The sequence below is a fragment of the Myotis yumanensis genome, unplaced genomic scaffold (genome assembly GCF_028538775.1).
Source record: "Myotis yumanensis isolate MYYU_CA2020_CCGP unplaced genomic scaffold, mMyoYum1.0.hap1 SCAF_3, whole genome shotgun sequence".
NCBI classification, from domain to species: domain Eukaryota; kingdom Metazoa; phylum Chordata; class Mammalia; order Chiroptera; family Vespertilionidae; genus Myotis; species Myotis yumanensis.
In genome coordinates this window covers 209500852-209522207 of record NW_027223754.1, presented here as the reverse complement: position 1 = coordinate 209522207, position 21356 = coordinate 209500852, and the positions used below count along the sequence as shown (strand labels likewise).

Below are 21356 nucleotides of genomic sequence, written 5' to 3'. Positions count from 1 at the left end.
AAGCATATGCCACGTTGACCAAGAGGCAGGTAAGGTCAGATGGATATTGTCAAAATGTGGACCATCAAGGAAAAGTAATTTTTGCACACCTTTCTAGATCTGTGTCTTAAGAAAAAAACCAAGCATTCTATGTAAGAAATTAAATGGAAAAGATTTGGACTTTCAGAGGTCACATAGTACCTACTGCAGATAGTAAGACAGGCAGCCTGTAAGCTTCCTGATTTCACTGCACCACTACTATTTTATCAAGTTTGCGCCTGTTATTTTAATTCTGGAAACCCTCTGAGAAAGGGTGTTATTTGTGACACCTTGGTATTGAAAAAATTAGCAGAAAAGGAGATCAACTCTGAATTCAGAGTTCCACAGGTGACAGTCATACCCTACTTCTCAATGGTTTTAATTTGTGCTCTATTTTCACAATAGTAAAAGTGGGAAGTCGTGTTCTTGTGTGCCAGCAGTCAGCATTTAAATTTAGTAACCTCAATGATAATAACTGAATTACTCTGAGGAAAATGTGTATTTCTAAAAAATAAGCATGTTTAATGTTAATAAGTAACCAACTACAGAGTACAGCTAACTCATGACTCAATTCACCAACTAAAATTATACACCAGTGGGAATGTGACTTAAAAATTTTAAGTATTATTTATATACAGCCTTCTGGTAAACAGCTAAGCCAACACATACCTGTGTTTAACTCTTCTGGATCAGATATAAGGTGCCTACCTCCATTTAAGATGATATTCAAGTCAGTATATAATACAGTTTTGTACCTAAGTTCTACTTAAGTATCCTGAGGAAAATTTTTAGAGAATGCTCTATCATTGTAATCTTTAATAAATAATCCCAGCAATAGCAATGTGTAAATATATTTTTCTGAGAATACTTAAATTTCTCTTTTTCAAAAAATGTATTTTATTGATTTTCTACAGAGAGGAAGGGAGAGGGATAGAGTCAGAAACATCGATGAGTGAGAAACATCGATCAGCTGCCTCCTGCACACCCCCTATTGGGGATGTGCCCGCAACCAAGGTACATGCCCTTGACCGGAATCAAACCTGGGACCCTTCATTCCGCAGGCCGACGCTCTATCCACTTAGCCAAACCGGTCAGGGCTTAAATTTCTCTTAAACAAGGTATCAAGAAGATTTTTTCTCCCCACTTCTGGTAAGAATTATGCTTTCTATATATTATTTGCAGTATGTTTTTTAAAAGATTTTTACATTGATTTGTAGAGAGAGACGAAGAGAGATGGAGAGAGAGAGAGAAACATAGATCAGTGCCTCCTGCACAACCCTACTGGGGATCAAGCCCCCAACCCGGGCATGTGCCCTGACTGGGAATCAAACCAGCAACCTTTGCTGCATAGGACAACACTCAATCAACTAAGCCACACAGGCCAGGGTGAATGTCTGCTGTATTTATGTTATTTCTTTGTGTTACAGGACCCTCAGTTTCCAACATCTGCGAAATTCTTTTGATTTTATCTCCGACAATCCCATATTCAAACATGGTCAATTACAACAAGCAGAGCCCTATACCCAGGTCACCAGATAAAGAGAAAACACCCAGGCTTTGAAGTTTGACTGTTCTAAGATCAAGCTGTATTTATCTCAGGTCCAGACACTAATGGTAGGAACTTGGGCAAATTATTTGGCCTCTAAGTCAGTTTCTGTATCTACAAAATGGGGGTTATACTACTTATCTTAAAGAGTGGCTGTGTGGATTAATTGGCTGGAGATAATTAGAGATAGGGATAATTGAAGATAACTGCTGCTGCATAAAGTACCAGAGAACGTGCTATGGGTAATACAAAGAGGTATGAGACACACACCATTCCTGAGAAGGCACTCAAGAAACTCCATGACTCTCTATATAAAAACTGAATCCATATAACATACAAGCAAATAAACTCCAGATGGAGGAAATATTTAAAGGTAAAGGAAGGAAGGAAACCATTAGAGCACTTGAAGAAACTGTGGCTAATTTTTCTTTCCATAATTGCAGAGTGAGCAAAGCCTTTCTATGACAAAAACTCAGAACCCATAAACAAATGATTGTTATCCTATATATCCTATACTAGTGGCCCGGTGCACGAAATTCGTGCACGGGGGTAGGGAGGGAGTTCCTTGAGCCCAGCCTGCACCCTCTCCAATTAGGGACCCCTTGGGGGATGTCCAACCACCGGCTTTGGTCTGAACCCACAGGCAGTCGGATATCCCTCTTGCAATCTGGGACTGCTGGCTCCTAACTGCTCACCTGCCTGCCTGCCTGATCACCCCTAAATGCCTCTGCCTGCCTGCCTGATTGTACCTAACCCCTCTGCCTGATCACCCCTAACCTCTCTGCCTGCCTGCTTGATCACCCCTAACTGCCTCTGCCTACCTGCCTGATTGCCCCCAACTGCCCTCCCCTGCTGGCCTGATCTCGCCCCCAACAGCTCTCCCCTGCCAGCCTGATCGCCCCTAACAGCCTCTGCCTCAGTCCCCACCATCATGGCTTTGTCTGGAAGGAAGTTGGATGTCCGGAAGATGGCCGGTTGACCTGGTCTAATGAGCATATTGCCCTTTTATTAGTATCCTATCTAATAATAGAGAAACATGGTAATTAACCATAACTTCGCTACCCTTCCCATTGGCTAATCAGCGAGATATGCAAATTAACTGCCAACAAAGATGGCGGCCGGCAGCCACACAGCTGAAGTGAACAGGAGGCTTGCTTGCTCCAGCAATGGAGGAAGCCAAGGTTCCCCGCCTGCTGCAGCCCAGCTCTGAGCTCCGGATGCAACATTGTTGCAATTATAGAACCTAAACAAACCCCAGGTACATGCTTTCAGCCGGCAGCGTGCTCAGAGCTTAGAGCGCCAGTGATGGTAACAGAGTTTCAATTATAGAAGCTAAACAAACCCAGATACCTGCTTTCAGCCAGCCATAGCCTCAGAGCTGGAGCCGGGCCTCAGCTCCAGTGACAGCTATAGAAGGTAAATAAACCCCAGAATAAAAAAAAAAAAAAGAGGCTGGGAGCTTCAGTCACCCGCCAGCCTGAAAACAGCTCTCAGCCCCTCACCCAGACTGGCCAGGCACCCCAGTGAGGACCCCCACCCTGAAGGGGGTGTGACCAGCTGCAAACAGCCATCAGCCCGTCATCCAGGCTGGCTAGGCACCCCAGTGGGGACCCCCACCCTGAAGGGGGTGCGACCAGCTGCAAACAGCCATCATCCCCTCATCCAGGCTGGCCAGGCACCCAAGCGGGACCCCCACCCTGATCTGGGACACCCTTCAGGGCAAACCAGCCAGCACCCACCCGTGCACCAGGCCTCTATCCTATATAGTAAAAGGGTAATATGCAAACTGACCCTAACAGCAGAAAGACTGGGAATGACTGGTCACTATGACACACACTGACCACCAGGGGGCAGACGCTCAATGCAGGAGCTGCCCTCTGGTGCTCAGTGCACTCTCACAGAGGGGATCTCTGCTCAGCCACAAGCCAGGCTGACGGCTGCCAGTACAGTGGTGGTGGTGGGAGCCTCTCCTGCCTCCTCAGCAGCGCTAAGGATGTCCGACTGCAGCTTAGGTCTGCTCCCCGCTGGCAAATGGACATCCCTCGAGGGCTGCCGGGCTGCCAGAGGGATGTCTGATTGCCATCTTAGCCCCAATCCCCCGGGGAGCAGGCCTAAGCCAGCAAGTGGTGACCCCCTCGGGGTCCCAGACTGTGAAAGTGCACAGGCCGGGCTGAGGGGACCCCCCCACCCCAGTGCACAAATTTTTCTGCACTGGGCCTCTAGTAGATAATATAAGGGTAATATGCAAATCGACCCTAACAGTATAACAACCAGGAATGACTGGTCATTATGATGTGCACTGACCACCAGGGGGCAGATGCTTAATGCAGGAGCTGCCCCCTGGTGATCAGTGCGCTCCCAAAGGGGGAGCTCTGCTCAGCCACAAGCCGGGTTGATGGCTGTGAGCGCAGTGGTGGTGGCAGGAGCTTCTTCTGCCTCCTCAGCAGTGCTAAAGATGTCCAACTGCCAGCTTAGGCCCGATATCCCAGGGAGCAGGCCTAAGCTGGCAGGTGGACATCCCCCGAGGGGTCCCAGACTGCAAGAGGGCGCAGGCCGGGCTGAGGGACCCTCCCAAGTGCACGAATTTTCGTGCACAGGGCCTCTAGTATCTGTGTAAAGTACAAATAGATAAGAACTTTAAAAGGTTATTATGGTAAAACCCACCAGGAACAAAAATCAGTATTTTCTGGGGAAAATATCTTAACAATTTATATCACAAAGCGCTAGGTTCCATAATACATATAAGAGCTCCTAGAAATCAATAAGGAAAAGACCAACAATCCAATAGGAAACTGGGTGAAAGAAATGAACAAACAGTTCACAGAGAAGGAAATAAAGTTCTAAAACATATGAAAAGAGGAGCTATTGCATTCCCTCTGAGGGATTACTATACTGAGACACCACCTTTCACTTACCAAATTGTTAAAGACAAAATCTGGTAAAAACAAAACAAAACAGTGCTAATAAAGGTGTCAGGGAAAAGGCATTCACATATATTGCTGGTAAGAACATAAACTGGTACAATTTCTCTAGAGGATAATTTGACAGTTAACTGTCAAAATTGAAGTGTTACGTATCCTTTGATCCAGCTATTTTACTTTTAGGAATATATCACAGAAAAACAATTACACATGTGGGAAATTATGTATATAAAGTATATATTCATTGCAACATGTTTGCAATGGCAAAAGATTGGAAACAGTACATCAATTAGGAGACTGGTTAAATAAATTGTAGCTTATCAACACAAGGCAATGCTATGCAATTATAAAAGAGAAGCTCTTTATGTACTAATTAAGATAGCTCTTCAAGATATATTGTCAAATTTAGAAAGTAAAATCCAAAAATTCTACTTTATGGTACCATAAGAAAAAGGGGGCTTATATGTAATTCCTTATTTATTAATAGAGACTCCCTGGAAGGAAACATAAATTCAATTTTTAAGAAGATAATACAGCAAGAGTTACCATTGGGGGAAACAGTAAAGGGTATACGAAGTAATTTCTTACTACTTTATTTTATTTTAGAGAGAGAGAGGAGGGGGGAAGAGAGAAAGAGAGAGAGAGAGAGAGAGAGAGAGAGAGAGAGAGAGAGAAACGTTAATGTGAGTAACATCAATTGGTTGCCTCCCATATGTACCCTGACAAGGGATCAAATTTGCAAACTGAGTATGTGCCCTGGCAGGGAATCTAACCCACAACCTTTTGGTTTTCAGGACAACACGCCAACCAACTGAGCCATACTGGCCAAGGCCTACTTTATCTATCTATCTATCTATCTATCTATCTATCTATCTATCTATCTATCTATCTTGTGTGGTGTGTTATTTCTTACAGCTGCATATGAATCTACAATTATTTTAAAATAAAAATGGATCTAGAAGTCAAAGGCATGATCAGAGTCCAGAAGGAAATCTACTGGGCCTCACCACAGGAGCCCCGATTCCTCTGTGAGAACCCTCCATTCCCCAGACAAGCCGCATTCCTCTCTGCCTCTCTGCCCCAGGCAACCCTCACAACCAGATCCAAATTCCCCTCCTTTTGGTTCTATTCAAGGTTGTCAAATGGCAAAAAAATTTCCCCTTGGTCATCTCCCCACCCCCTTTAAGCCTCAGCATTTTGCATAGTGTTACACAGACGGAACTCATCGTCTACCAACCATGAACATGCAGGCTGCCCAGATCATCCATGATAGAATGGATCACTCCTCAGCAATAAGCTCAAAGGGACAACTAAAGGTTTCATGGAATCCCTACTTTTACCTCCATGAGGGAGCTATGAGATGGTGTAAAGACAGAATACCGCGCGAGTGAGATGGTCAGGGGAAACTCCAAAGAGTAAGAAGAACTTATGTTATCTCCACTACTCCCAGAGTGGAAAGTGCCCCCATTATTAGGTATGAGTCATCCTACCTCCTGGCTACATCTTAAAATGGAAAGAGATGGATAGGCCAGGGCACATTAATTTCAGGACACTAGCCATTAAAATCTTTCCATTTAATCACCCCTTATATGGACTCCATGCTCACCAAACAACCATCCAATTAAAATACAAAGGGCACTGAGAATAAGAACAGGAGAGGGCAGAATGTCCAGTGGGAACCTGGAGCAAGGGGTAGCAGGAAGTAGACAGAAGTCAATAAAGGGACTCGGAAGGTAGCCAACAGTCTTCACCTAATTGTACTATCTCCAAGAGAAAGCAAACAGCTAAATAAATTTGCACTTATCTATTTCCTGAGTAGTCAATTGGTGTAGGAACATGACTCCTGAAACATTGCTTAGACACTGAAGACCTGCCTTAGGAATACAGGTAAGTACTACTGTCAAACAATTCATACACCTCAAAGAAGGAAACAATTGCCCTGACTAAAAGGGAACTATGCGCTACACCGCATGCATCACCAGGAATGGTGCAAGAAATGGAATCTTCCACATGCTGGTCTGGCCTGAGCATCTGGACACAATATAGAATAATGCTTTGGTATTAACAGAATTGGGGGTCGGGGGTTGGGGGTGGAAAGGGGTGGGAATGAAGTGGGAAGGGCAGGAGATGGGACACCTTAGAATAGCGGTTCTCAACCTGTGGGTCGCAACCCCTTTGGGGGTCGAATGACCCTTTCACAGGGGTCGCCTAAGACCATCGGAAAACACATATATAATTACATATTGTTTTGTGATTAATTACTATGCTTTAATTATGTTCAATTTGTAACACAACATGAGGAACTGTATTAAAGGAACGGCATTAGGAAGGTTGAGAACCACTGCCTTAGAAGGATGCCACCATCTTCAGGAAACCTAGCTGCCCAGAAGTGGCCAAGCCTTTTCACTAAGCATATTTGGTGCAGCTTTGGGGTTAAAATTTACCGTTGTTTGCTTTCCCCTACATGCCTGCTTTAGCTTTACCTTTTTACTCATTTTATTTGACATGCTCGGGGCCCTTACCAAATTAGACCAACGAGTTCAGTCTTGAAAAGCTAACAACTGCTCTCCAAACACACCAATTTCCTTTTCCCTAAAACAAAGGCTTTAAAAGGGAAAGCAAAGTGAAGAAAGCACATTCATAATGCCTGCCAATTCTTCTGGCCAACTTAGGGTTTCCACAGTTAAGCTTACCACAGTTATGCATGCAACTTTTGCTTAAAAAAAAAAAAAAGATAAAAGGAGACAGGAAATGAAACACCGAGCACCAAAAACTAACCCGTAAAGTTGCTAATAGAAAAGTAAAACGAATTCCAAGAAGATAAAATAATTTAAGCAAACACTTGAACAATAGTGTGCACACATACATACAAAACTATCTGCTGCCACCAGCAACGTAGAGTCAAACAGTCTCTGCCTCCCTCTCTCCCTCTTCTAAGTCACTCTAAGACTGACAATGACAAAGGCTCCTCAGTAGGTGGGGAGTAGAGAGGACTCAACCTCCACTCCTCTCTCAAAGGGAGAGGAAAATGCACCCGAGTATACCTACTGCCATGCCCTAACTCTAGCTCCTGGTCACACTCAGGATCCTGGCTTTGGCTCCAGGACCACTGTGGCCTGTCTATGGCTATTGAGTAGGGGATTTCCTACTATACATTCCATAACCCACAAGCAACCAGCATAGATTTAGAGTTCAAAAGGCAGAGCATTCAAGCTAGAACATACAAAAATTAACGCTCCCAGATAAAAGCTCCACCTCTCATCTACTATAGCAACAGTTCTCAAGGAGATCAGTTATGAGCTGCATCATCATTTGTTCCTAATAAAGTTCCTAAGTTTACTTATTTGTTTAAAACAAAGGGATCTCCCTCTGTAGTAAAATCTATTTCCCAGCATGCATTCACTCAGTGCCCCATACAGGCCATACCTTGTTCTTGGTACTCAGGATAGAGGAGAAAAAGAAAAGGTATTTTTCTAGTAAGGGAAAACAGGCATTAAACCAGCACACTGTATGATTTTAGTAGTGATCAGACTATGAAGAAAATAAGCTAGATGGGGTAATGGGGCAGAGTGTGAAAAGGGCAGAGAATGATTTCTTTGGATAAGGTAGGGAAGGCTTCTGAGCAGCTAACATTTGAGTGCTGAATGTTGAGAAAAAGCCACGTGTGGGAAGAATCATCCAGGCAGAGGAAAGACCCAATCTGAAAGGCACAGGGCGGGAACCAAGTTGTTGAGTGTAAGCCAAAGTGCAGGGTAGATGACAGAAGAGTGGGTGCTGGCTGTGGGGCAAGGGGGTCCATGGAGAAAGCCTGAACAATACAAAAGGGGGACAGCACCTGCCACTGTGTCTAGGACTCTTCCTCTCCTTCCGCAGCAATAAAAGAACCAAGAACCTCTTGATTCCTATTGGGCCTCCTCCTGTCCACATTCCCAAGCCTGGACCTTTGCTTAGATTATCGCCCTCCACCCCTTCTCTGCCCCCCCACCCCCACCGCCCCAGAAATTACTCCCTTGCTCCTTATATATATAGTTTCCATCCAGCTGAAGTTTCCCCACAGGAATCTCACCTCCTCCAGTGTTCAGTTAGAGCTGAAGGATTCCTGAAAGCCCAGAGCATGTATTCATCTTTTCTAAGTAAATGTTTATTGTCCACCTACTAAATTAAAGCCAGGTTATTATCCTAGTCCTGGGGATGGAGAGGTGAACAGACATAGGCCCCACTTCTCCAAGGCTGAGCTTAGTCTCCCAGGGAGAGGAAATAGTATATGATCTCTATACAATGGGGTAACTATAACAATAAAGGCTCATTTGACTTTTAATCAGATAACTGCATCTAATAGCAACTTAACTCTTTTGTAGGTGTACATGATGGCATCTGCCCAGATCAGCCTAACAACTCAAGAGGCAGGTGAGCCTTCTTCCCAGAATGTCTAGGAAGTCTGTTGCTCAGAAGGTAGTCCTGGTTTGGAAAAAGAATTCACATTACCCACCGTGATCAAGCCTCCACTCCTGAACCTGGCTCTTCAAGTCCACCATTCATGTGGCATCAACTTATATCCCCATCTCCTCTACCATACCTCCATATACAAACCTTCACCTTCTGTTACCAGAACCCACTGTCACCTTGTGCCTTTTCTCTGGTCCCTCTGTGCTACCCAACCTTAGTCCAAGAAAGGCACTCAAAAATGCTTGTTAAAACAAAGAAATAAAGACGATGTCTGTCCAACTATACCAGCTTTCCTGGCAGCTTTGCCCTCCCTCCTCAGAATTCCTAGTCCTCATTATCACTTAATAATCAATAAGGTGCTATGTAACAGGATTAAAAAAATTATTTCTTGTTTTATTAAATTAGGTCATCATCTGCCCTAGTTGGTTTGACTCAGTGGATAGAGCATCAGCCTACGGCAGAAGGGTCCCGGGTTCAATTCTGGTCAAGGGCACATGCAGAGTTTGTGCGCTCAATCCCCAGTAGGGGGAGTGCAGGAGGCAGCCAATCAATGATTCTTTCTCATCATTGATGTTTCCATCTCTCTCTCCCTCTCCCTTCCTCTCTGTAATCAATAAAAGTACATTTTTTAAAAATTAGGTCATCATCTCTAAGACAATTATAAGCATGCTGAAAATAGTAGCCATAACACTATAAACTATACTATAAAGAAATAAGCCTTAGATTTTAACAATCAAACCAGGATTTACTGAGACAAGTAAGTTTTGTCCCTTCCAAAGCAGTTATCTTTAAGGGTTATGTGTTTATTCCAGTCATATTTTCTTGGCTCACAGTCCGAAATCTCTTTCAGAATGTACCAGCACGAGGGCCTTTTTTCAGTTTCTGCACAGTCTGCTTTTTAAAAGCAACACTAAAAGGATGTATCAGTTCTAGAGAACCGGCCTAGAAAGAAATTTACAGTCACACTGTGCATCGTTTCCTGACACCTCCTTACACAGTAGGTTTGGGGCCCTCACTGACACCGAACACACGAGCCAGAGTGTCTGGAGTCCTAGGGCAGGACACTCATCTGCTCTGGCTCACACATGTATAAGCGGGAATTAGGTTAGATGATGTCAGGTTCCTTTTAGCCCTAACATTCAATGGTGGCTTTATAAATTAGTAAAATCCAATTTCAACAAAAGACTAATTTTGGAATTACCATGTGGGACATGTACCAAGTATCTACATTTTTATTGTTAATTACAAAACAGTTGATGCCAATAATACAGTGATGGAAGACAAAAAGCAATGAAGGAAATGATTCCAAGGTCGGGATGAATTTTTGGAGTATGGTAATGGGCTTCAGGAGCATATATGTAGGATACACCTAGCTTGGGCTTTGCCCATGTGACCAAGAACCTGGGAAGACTTAGAGGAGAGGAAGGCAAAGGCACAGTTGCATCAAACACAAGGCAATGAGTAAGAGAAAAAGTTCTAGAAGAAAAATATCCATACATTGTGGGTTGATGTTGTAGCAAAATCTCCAATTTGAGACTAATGACCACTGAAAGACAAGAAAAGAAACTAGAATAACTTCTTATTTGACTTTTATTTAAGGAGGGGTTGGTTATACAGAAACTACTGTAAGAATTAGGCTTCATCAGGGTACACAGGTTTTCATATTGTCTTTTCATCTAAATATTACAGAAGGCTAATGTAACATACTTTGACTTCCACTTTAAAAAGTGAATTTCCCCCCTCATGGTTTGGTTCTTTGTCAGTATTTTTACTGAAGTAATTTAATGCATAGCAAGAGACTTTCTCAAAATTTTTAGCTTATAATAAGAATTGATATCATCAAGATATCACTGACTGGTCTCTTCCTACTGTTCAATCAACAGATATTTATTTAGCACATACCAGGCACTGAGGACAAAGAAAAGAAACAAGAAAAAACCCAAACACTGACTTAGTCCTGTCCTTATGAAGGTAACTGTATAGTTGGGGAAAGAGACATTCATTAGAGAAAAATTCATGTAAATGCCCACCAAGGTTGTGATAAGTGCTAAGGGGCACAAGGTACTGAGAATGAATGCGGTGGGGTGTTCCAGAGGGCAGAAGGGTGTTCCAGAGAAGGTTACAATTAAATTGGGACTAAAGGAAGAAAGAGCTAACGAGGAGTGGGAGTGGCACAAGCAGTCCAAGTGGAGGAAACCCCATGGACAAAGGCTGTGCAGCAGGAAGAAACCTGACTGTTGAGGAACTGAAATAAGATCAGTGTGGCTGGATTACAGTGAACGGGGAAGTGAAGTAAAGAGATGAGACTGGGGTAGTAGATGGGGCCAGCCTACCCATGACCCTGCAGGACCCATGAAAAATTTTCTTTTTACCCCTCAGAACATGGGCATCCATCCATAGGTTTAAGTAGGAAGAATATCAGATTTCTATTTCAAAAAGGTCATTGAGTGCAGAGAACAGAGTACGTGTGAGAGAAGCTCGGATGCAGTCCATGCACATACTGCTGGTTCTGTGGACTTCACTGTTATCAGTCAAGGTCCACCCAGGAGACAGACCACACTCATTTTTAAAAAAAATATATTTTATTGATTTTTTACAGAGATGAAGGGAGAGAGATAGAGAGTCAGAAACATCAATGAGAGAGAAACATCAGTCAGCTGCCTCCTGCACACCCCCCATTGGGGATGTGCCTGCAACCAAGGTACATGACCTTGACCAGAATCGAACCCGGAACCTTTCAGTCTGCAGGCCGATGCTCTATCCACTGAGCCAAACCGGTTAGGGCACGCTCATTATTTTGAGAGAGATTTTAATATAAAGAATTCTTAACTAGGCATAAAGTCACTGAAAAGGGGGGCGGGAGGGAGAGAAAGAGAGAACACTAATGTATTGCAGAGGTAGCAGCTGCCCTAGGGCTGGAGAACAAAGGGAAGAGGCTCCAAGGAGGGGCCATGGGCCTCTGAGCAGGGGTCTTTGGTCAAGTGCCAATGCTTCAGGAGTGCAATGAAGCTGGTCCTGCAAATACTGGAAAAATTGGGAAATGGATCCAGCTGCTGCTATAGGAAGGAATTGCTGCTGCAGCTGGGGCAAAGAAGTATTGCTCAAGTGACTTTCATAGGAAGAGGAAGCAGACAGGAAGAAGTTCCTTCACCTTCCCTGGACCTGCAGTCACCATCTCACACCCCCGTTGGCACTGCCCAACAACCAGCCAGGAGGCAAAGTATAGAATAGTGGGCTTGGAGCTAAAAAACAAATACTTAATAACCAATAAATCTCTTTCTCTCTCTCTCTCTCTCTCACACACACACACACACACACACACACACTCTTTCACCAGCCACTGTTCTTTTCCAACATGGCTGAATGACCCACTCACAAATCAAATGTATCAAATCCAGGGCAACAGTGATTGTAAGACACCCTAATATTTGTAGGTGCCATTAAGAAAAACGGCAGCCAATGAAACTGACTCATAGCCAAGTCCCCATGAATTCTAAGATGAATCTTTTTAAAAAAATGTTTTTATTGATTTCAGAGAGAGGGAGGGGAGAGAGAAAAATCAATGATAAGAGAGTCATTGATTGGCTGCCTCCTCCCCCTCTACTGGGGATCGAGTCTGCAAACTGGGGCATATGCCTTGACTGGGAATCAAACAGTGACCTCCTGGTTCATAGGTTGATGCTCAACCATTGAGCCACATTGGCCAGGTGATGAATACTTATTTTAAAGATGTTAAATAAAAGGTGAAGAAAAAAATGTGTATCTCAAAATTGACAAAACAGTTAAATATTTTTTAGCAATGTGTCAAATTTAATCAAAACAAGTAATTTCTGTAGAAAATTATTACTGAAGAAACATCCAGTTAAAAGGAAAATAATGAAAACCAGGCATTCCAAGGGAGACTTGCTCTATTCAATTTTTTCTTTTTAAAACTTTTTGAGATTACTGTAGATTCACATGTGTTTATAAGAAACTAGAGGCCCGGTGCACAAAAATTTGTGCACTTGAGGGGAGGGGTGTCCCTCAGCCTGGCCTGTGCCCTCTGGCAGTCTGAGACCCCTCGGGGGATGTCCACCTGCTGGCTTAGGCCCGCTCCCCAGGGGACTGGGCCTAAGCTGGCAGTCAGACATCCCTCTGGCATCACAGGAGCCCTCGGGGGATGTCCACTTGCCAGTGGGGAGCAGGCCTAAGCTGCAGTCGGACATCCTTAGTGCTGCTGAAGAGGCAGGAGAGGCTCCTGCCACCACCGCTGTGCTGGCAGCTGTCAGCCTGGCTTGTGGCTGAGCAGAGCTCCCCCTGTGGGAGCGCACTAACCACCAAGGGGCATCTCTTGCATTGAGCGTCTGTCCCCTGGTGGTCAGTGTGTGTCATAGTGACCAGTCATTCCCAGTGGTTCTGCTGTTAGGGTCAATTTGCATATTACCCTTTTATTATATAGGATAACACAGAGAGTCCCTATATTCTCTTCACTCAGTTTCCTCCAACGGTAAATCTTACATAACTACAGTATAATAACACACCCAGGAAATTGACAGTGATACAATCCACCAACCTTACTCATATTTCATCTGTTAAATGCACTGATTAATGTGCATGTGTGTGTATTTAGTTCTATGCAACTTGTCATGTGTGAATTTGTACAAGATACAGAACAGTTCCATTACAAGCATCCCTTGTGCTACCCTTTTAGCCACAGCCATCTCTCTCATCCACCAATACCTATCAATGTTATTTGTAAAGAAAAGAGCTTATATATTATTCTATTATTATTTGAATGAGGGTTCTTTTTTCCATATTAAAAGAGTAATTAAAGAAAATATCTCAGTTAGCTTTGTGTTAGCTATTGCTATACAGCAGTGTACTGCAAAATGGGTGAAGGACTCTCCAAATAAGGAAATCTTATTTTTCAAATAAGAGACAGCATCTTTCCTAACCTCATCCTTGCGTTCTCAGTCTCTCATCATCTCCTGAATCATGTTAGCTGACGTTATTATTGGTGATTGTTATTAGTCTGATTATATCTCCCATGATCCAGTTTTGTCACCCTCTGCTACATTTCCCATAAAGCAGCCAGAGCGAGCTTTATAAAAATAAAATCCAAACAGGTCATTTGCTTGTTTAAAATCCCTCCATTCTTTCCAAACCAAGCATCATCTTCTTAGCCTGCCATTTGGGACTCTTCATGGCACAGCACCTCCCACTTGCTCTCCAGCCTCTCTAGGTCCAGGTCAGGAAGCCACTCATCTCGTTCTCCTGGGCTACTGCTCACACCTTCCAGACTCAGGGTGCGGCCTCCTAAGAGAAAACCTCCCTGATGGCGCTCTCTCTCTCTCTCTATTGTGGTAAAGTACATATGGCATGAAATTCACCATTTTAACTGTTTTTAAGTATATGGTTCAGTGGCATTAAGTATTTTATTCAACTTTAATACATTTGTTACTCTAGATGCAGCAGGTATTGAAGTACAGAACAGTTTTCCATAAGAGAGGAAGAAGAATATCAAATGTTACAAATTAAAGATGTAAAGTCTCATTTACTAGGAAGGGTTATTATTAACAGTTAAGACCCAGACTCCAATATGGTGGCCACTAGTCACCTATGGCAATTTAAGTAAAATTTAAAAATTAGTCCCTCAGTTATACCAGTCACATTTCAAATGTTCATTAGCCACATGTGGCTACTGTCCACCGTATTGGACAGCACAGATATAGACTATTTCGATAATCACAGAAAGTTCTACTGGATAACACTGCTTAGGACTATTTAAAAAAGAAGAAATACCCAGCTGGTGAGAGGAAAGGCATAAAGGCGGTAGGGAGCAAAGCTGCAGCTATAAGGGAAGCTGATGCATGCTGGAAGCATGTAGAAACCCAGCACACAGAAACCACAACCTTGGCCTGGGTCCATCCCCAAAGGCCATAAAAACTCCAAGCTATCCCTGACCGGTTTGGCTCAGTGGATAGAGCATCAGCTTGTGGACTGAAGGGTTCCGGTTCGATTCCAGTCAAAGGCATGTACCTTGGTTGCGGGCACATCCCCAGTAGGGGGTGTGCAGGAGGCAGCTGATCGATGTTTCTCTCTCATCGATGTTTCTAACTCTCTATCCCTCTCCCTTCCTCTCTGTAAAAAGTCAATAAAATATATTCTTAAAAAACCCCACAAAAAAAACTCCAAGCTATGTTCCCAAAGATATACTTTTGAAAAATAACAAATACCGAAAATAAGGATACTAATAAGAGGGTTAACTGCCGTTTGTACAGAGGCTAAGAATGGAATGGTTAAGAGGGTAGAGGCATTAAGAGGCCACAAAAAAAGGCAGGGTTCACACTCTTAAAGGACTTCAGTTAGGGGAACAAAATGGGCGGGGCATTCCAGGCAGGGTCCAAGGTCACAGAGCTGGTAGATGGCAGTGCCAAGTCTCAAGGTCTGTCTGTTTCCCAATGATCTTGAACCACTCTACTAAACCCATGAAACTGCAAAAGTGTGATGATTTGAAGCAGTGGTGGCTGGAACCTTAAGTACAGATAGGGAAATGACAGGAGATAAGCCTAAGATAAGTCTAAGATAAGCAAGAGCCAATATCTTGGGGAAGAATCACTGAATAAATCTACTAAGCAAAGTAATTAAGCAACCAAATTTGCCTTCTAGAAAGCAAACCTTTGAAGTGAAAGCTATTTGGCAAGAGGAGAGACAGATAAAAGGATAGATGAGTTAGGACTTAGCACACAGCAAGGGAAGGAGTTAGGCTTTGGAGTCAGACCCCACCCAGCTCCACCCAAAAGATAATCTTGGGCATAAGGTTCCCCTCAGAACCTGTTTCCTTACAAGTAAAATGGGGGTCTTTTCCTACACAAGTGTTTTTTTAATTAAGCAGTTTTCTTTTTAATCCTCACTCGAGGATATGCTTTTATTGATTTTTTAGAGCGAGAGGGAGGGAGATGCCGGGAATCGAGCCTGCCACCTCTGGCTTACAGGACGACGCTCCAACCAACTGAGCCACCCAGCCAGGGCTCTTACAGCACATGTCTGTTGTAGGTGACAGACTGGCCTCTTCTGAGGACAGCTGCCAGAGTTCTGACGACACCACCTGCTCTCTGAGATTGAGAGCTATAAGGACAAGTTGGGCTAGGAGCTGCCAGCTCTCCTTTGATGGCTCTGCAGGGAGAGCCTTTCAGACTAAGCAAAGCACAGCCTAGCAATATAGAGAAGAGTGGAGTCCTGGGCTTCCTAGTAACAAGACTTTTTCTTTTGGTTTAAAGGTTTGAGCTAGGTTTAGGTTTGAGCTAGGTTTAGGTTTGAGCTAGGTTTAGGTTTAGAGACCTACAATAAATGCAAAGTAAGGATTACATATGCTACATGTAAAACACATGCATGGTGTCTTCAGCACATCAAATACCCAATACAGGTAGTGTTCTTAGTACTACTAGAATAGTTCAGGCAAGAGGAGAGAACCTGAAGTGAGATATGAGAAATTAGAATAAAAAGAGAAGGTGAAATATCAGAAAGATATTCAGGAAGCAGCATCAAAAAGGGCTTGGTAAGAGAAAAAGAAAAAATGTGACACGGTCATTTTCAACAGGAATGATTCTACCTCCCAGGAGACATCTGATAATGTGTGAAGACATCTAATTATCATTACTGAGGGGACCAGGGTCCTACTGGCACATGGTGGATAGAGGCCACAAATGTTGCTAAACACCCTGAAACAGCAGTTGCCAACTGGTGGTCCGCACACCACTAGGGGTCCACGAGGCCCGAAAGGTTGCAACCGCTGCCCTAAAATACATAGGACAAGCCCTCAAAACAAAGAATTATCCACCCTTAAACGTCAGTCTGAGACTGAGAAACTCTGGTCCAGGATAATTTCCAGACCAGGGTGACTGGTAAAGAATGTGCTATTAATTAAAAGAGAGCACACAGGAGCAAGAATATAGGTCTGAGGCTGAGGGAAGAAGGCCAGGGAGATAATGAGTTCAGTTTTGGATGTGGTAAAACTTGTGTGCCCTTGGGCGTTCAGATAAAGATGTTGAGTAAGGGCTTGGAAACTTATCAGAAGAACAGCTGAGCTGGTAACAAGAATAAGGAGTCTTAGAGTGCAGAGATGGAAGCCCAAGACCTGGGAGTAATGACTTTATCCAGGTAGCATGAAGAGAGGGTGGCAAATCTAGGATAATATAAATCTCAGCAAACCACAACAGAAAAAACCAATCCTATCTTCTGTCTAATTAATTAAGTTTTAGGAAAGATGGGTATCAAAGAACTAGAGGCCCAATGCAATTCCCCTGGCTGCTGGCACCGCCTCCACTCTGGCCCGGAGCCACCTTTCTGCCTTCCCATGCTGTCTAAAGGCCTGGAGCAGCTGCATATGCAAATTAAATGCGATCTTTGTTGTAGTGATTTGCATACTCACTCCTGATTGGCTGGTGGGCATCACAAAGGTACAGTCAATTTGCATCTTTCGCTTTTATTAGTGTAGATGTTTGTTACCAACAGTCTGTTTCCAATCCTCACCATTAAGACTGTCTCCACTGCCAATAGAGGATACTTAGGAAGTGTTAACATTTTAGACTCATCTACCCATTTTAACCACTGAAAGCCATACATAAAAAAAAATATTAGAGAAAATAATTTTTACCAAAGTAGTAACTGTTCTCAATGAATCTGAAAGTGGAAGTTGATTTATAAATCCCCTTACCAATTTTAAGAAAAGACTATTCAAGTCACATACCTTCAAAGGTATTTTATAAAGATCAAACTCTGTATGTTCAACAAACATCAACAGTGCTGCTGGGGAGGGGGGCTGGTTGCTGGGTGGTAGAACAGTCAACAATGCCTATGTTACCACAGTGTGTTACAGAGGACAGAGCATTTTCACATTCACTATCTCATCTCACTTGACTATTTGATCTGTGTAGCAAAACTGTGACACCTATACTGCCATCTCTGTTCTATGGTTGAAGAAACCATTTTGAAGATTTTATATGATTGCTAATGCTCACACAACTAGTTAAACAGTAGGAAGAGATGAAGTGCCTAGTGAAACCCGAGGGGTGTAGGGGCGGTGGGAGGAATATCCAAAGGATCCAACCTGCCCCCTGCTTACTGTATGAATATTAGGGCTGGTCCAAGAATAACAGCAATGGCTACAATATGTGTTTACATATATTAGTCCTCTAATCCTTAAATTATGAAGTTGAAACTATTATCATCCCCTTTTTATAAGTGAGAAAACTGAAGTTCAGAGACTTTAAGTAAATTACACAATTTTTGCACAGAATAAGGGATGGAGCTGAGGCTTGAACCTTAGGTTTGTCTGATGCTAATGCCCAGGTTCTTAATTTACTCTTTTTCTTTTGCTTAATATTGACTTTTCCATGTTGTTTTGATGAGATAAAGGTTTGGGCTTTTTCAATTGCTAACCAGATGACTCCATCCAGAAAGCCAGAAAGAAAGAAAGCCAGTTTTATTTATTGTGTTCTTACTCTCTAATAAGTATCTGATTTAAATATAAGGGGGAAGGTGTAAGCTATCATGAAAAGCTTCTGTACTAAAGAACTTAGTAGAAAAGTAAATGTTCTAAAAGAAGGCTGCCCTGAGAACAGGCTGCTATCGACTTTGACGAGAATAAATTGGACTCTAAGTCAACTACTCACATTTTGAAGTCTTATCAGCAGGAGATTAGGGACAGTAAAATTAAATCTGGCTCAATTACTTAGATGCCAAGAAAAAATAAAATGAACAGGAGATGGGCATATTGTTGCTTCACAGAAAATGTGAATATGCTTTCACATGCAGCTAAAACACAGTATCAAGACTGCAGGGGCAGAAGCCTTCTCAAAGCCAAAGTCATGGGACTAACAAAGGCCTGCCTTTCCCTACTTCCTTTTTCAAGCCTCCCTCATCTACAAAGAATTCAAAACACATGTAAAAATAAGTATTGAGCACTTGAATTACTTTTTGGATGGTGATTTGATGTTTCTGTTATTTTTCTACTCTCAAAAACAATAAAGCTTCTGGGGATACTTTTTAAAAAGTTTTTTATCATTAAATATTTAGTACATACAAAAACCCACACCCATGTACTGACTACTCAGTTTAAGAATATGCCCTGCCGGTATAGCTCAGTGATTGAGTATTGACCTATGAACCAGGAGGTTATGGTTTGATTCCCGGTTGGTCAGGGCACATGCCTGGTTGCAGGCTCTATCCCTTGTAGAGGGTGTGCAGGAGACAGATGATCAATGATACTCTCTCATCATTGAGGTTTCCATCTCTCTCACTCTTCCTTCCTCTCTGAAATCAATAAAAACATATTAATAAAAAAAAGAATAGAACATTTCCAGTACCAAGAGTCCCCTCGTACCCTTTTGTAATCCTATTTTTTCCTACCCTACAAGTTGACTACCCCTCAAATGAATATTTATTGTCCCCTTGTTTTGTAACACATAATGCTTTGTAACCTAAATAAATTTATCTTTCATTTTACACATTTTGAATTTTATAAATGGAATCATACTACATTTGACCCTTGAAGCCATACACAGTTGAAATCTGCATTTAACTTTTTACTCTCCCAAAATTTAACTACTAATAGTCTACTGTTGACTGGAAAGCCTTACTGAAAACATAAACAGAGGGTCAACTGCATTTTATTTTTCTATGGCTTACTTTCCTCACTCAACACTGTTCCTGAAATTCATTTTTGTTATGTTTTGTTATCATTCATGTAAATGTTGTAAAGTTCCATTGTTAATATGCCACTATGTATGTATCCATTCGCCTTCTGATGGTCATTTAGGTTTCCAATTTGTACTACAATATTGCAATGTTATTAGAAACACCCTACTACATGTCTCCAATACAAGCATGTACACAGAGTTCTTTAGTGGGGGAGGTTTGTGCCTACAACTCAACCTGGATCACAGGGTCACATTTTTTCCAAATGTACTGGATAATGCTACCTTCCCAAAGTGGTTACTACAATTCATCCTCCCACCAGAGGAGTATACAAATTCTCGTTGAATATAAAATTTTCAGTCCTAACTGGTTTGGCTCAGTGGATAGAGCATCGGCCTGCGGACTGAAAAGGCCCTAGGTTCAATTCCGGTTAAGGGCATGTACCTTGGTTGTGGGCACATCTCCAGTAGGAAGTGTGCAGAAGGCAGCTGATCGATGTTTCTCTCTCATCCATGTTTCTAGCTCTCTATCCCTTTCTGTAAAAAAATCAATAAAATATATTTTTAAAAAAATTTTCATATCCTCAACAGATCCTTGTTATTTTAAAATCTTTTAATGTTTGTTAATTTGGTAAGTGCAAAATGGTATCTCATTATGGTGTAACTTGCATTTCCCTGATTACTAATTAAACTGAATGTCTTTTCACTCTAATTAGTGGCCATTTGGATTTTCTCTACTGTGAAATTCCTTTAAAATTTTTTTAAAATGTTTTAAATCCTCACCCAAGGACATGCTTAGAGAAAGGGAGAGAGAAACAGGGATCATTTGCCTTCTGTACGAGTTCCAACTGGGGACTGAACCTGAGAAACCCAGATGTGTGCCCTGACTGAGAATCGAACCAGCAATCTTTCAGTACACAGGATGACACTCAACCAACTAAGCCACTCCAGTTGGACTACTGTGAAATTCTTATTCCATTTCTTTATTTTTTCAACTAGGTATTTTTCTTATATGATTTGTAGTTCTTTATGTATTTTGAGTACAAATCCTTTGTTGATCATATGTGCTGAAAATATTGTCTCCTAGTTTCTTTTTCACTTTCATTAGTGTCATTTGATGAATGGAAATTCTTTATTATAATGAACATGAATGTATCAACTTTTAGTCATGATTTGTGCTTTTTGTATCATGTTTAAAACACCCCTCACCCAAGGTCATAAATATCCTCATATGTTTGTTTCTAGAAGTATTAAATCTTTTCATATTTATCTGAATCTATTTGGTATTACTTTTGTATGTGGTATATATGGTGTCTGACTTGATCCTTATACAAAGGGAAAATGATCATGTGAAGTCCGAGGCAGAAATTGGCGTGCTATGGCTACAAGCCAAGGAATATCAAGGACTGCCAACACAGGAAGCTAGAAGAGGCAAGGAAAGATGCCTCCCTAGTGGCTTCTAGAGGGATCCCGAACCTGCCAACACCTTGATTTTGGACTTCTAGACTCCAGAACTGTGAGAGTATAAATTTATCCTGTTTTAAGTCACTCAGTTTCTGATATTTTGTTATGGCAGCCCCAGGAGACCAATACAATCAGATGGAGCATCCCAGCACCATTTGTTGAAAAGTCCATCCTTTAACCTACTAATAATCTGCACTGTCATTTGTCACCTCTCCCCACTGATTGATTGGTAAGGCCAGTTCTATCATAGATTCTACATATGCATGATCGTCTCAGTCTAGGACT

The 21356-nt window shown here is 42.3% G+C and overlaps 1 protein-coding gene across 4 annotated transcripts in view; it reads right to left on the bottom strand.

The window, feature by feature from the left end:
* The window catches only part of TNRC6B (trinucleotide repeat containing adaptor 6B), a 229884-nt gene that overhangs the window by 94705 nt on the left and 113823 nt on the right, over positions 1 to 21356 (bottom strand). The window lies entirely within an intron of this gene.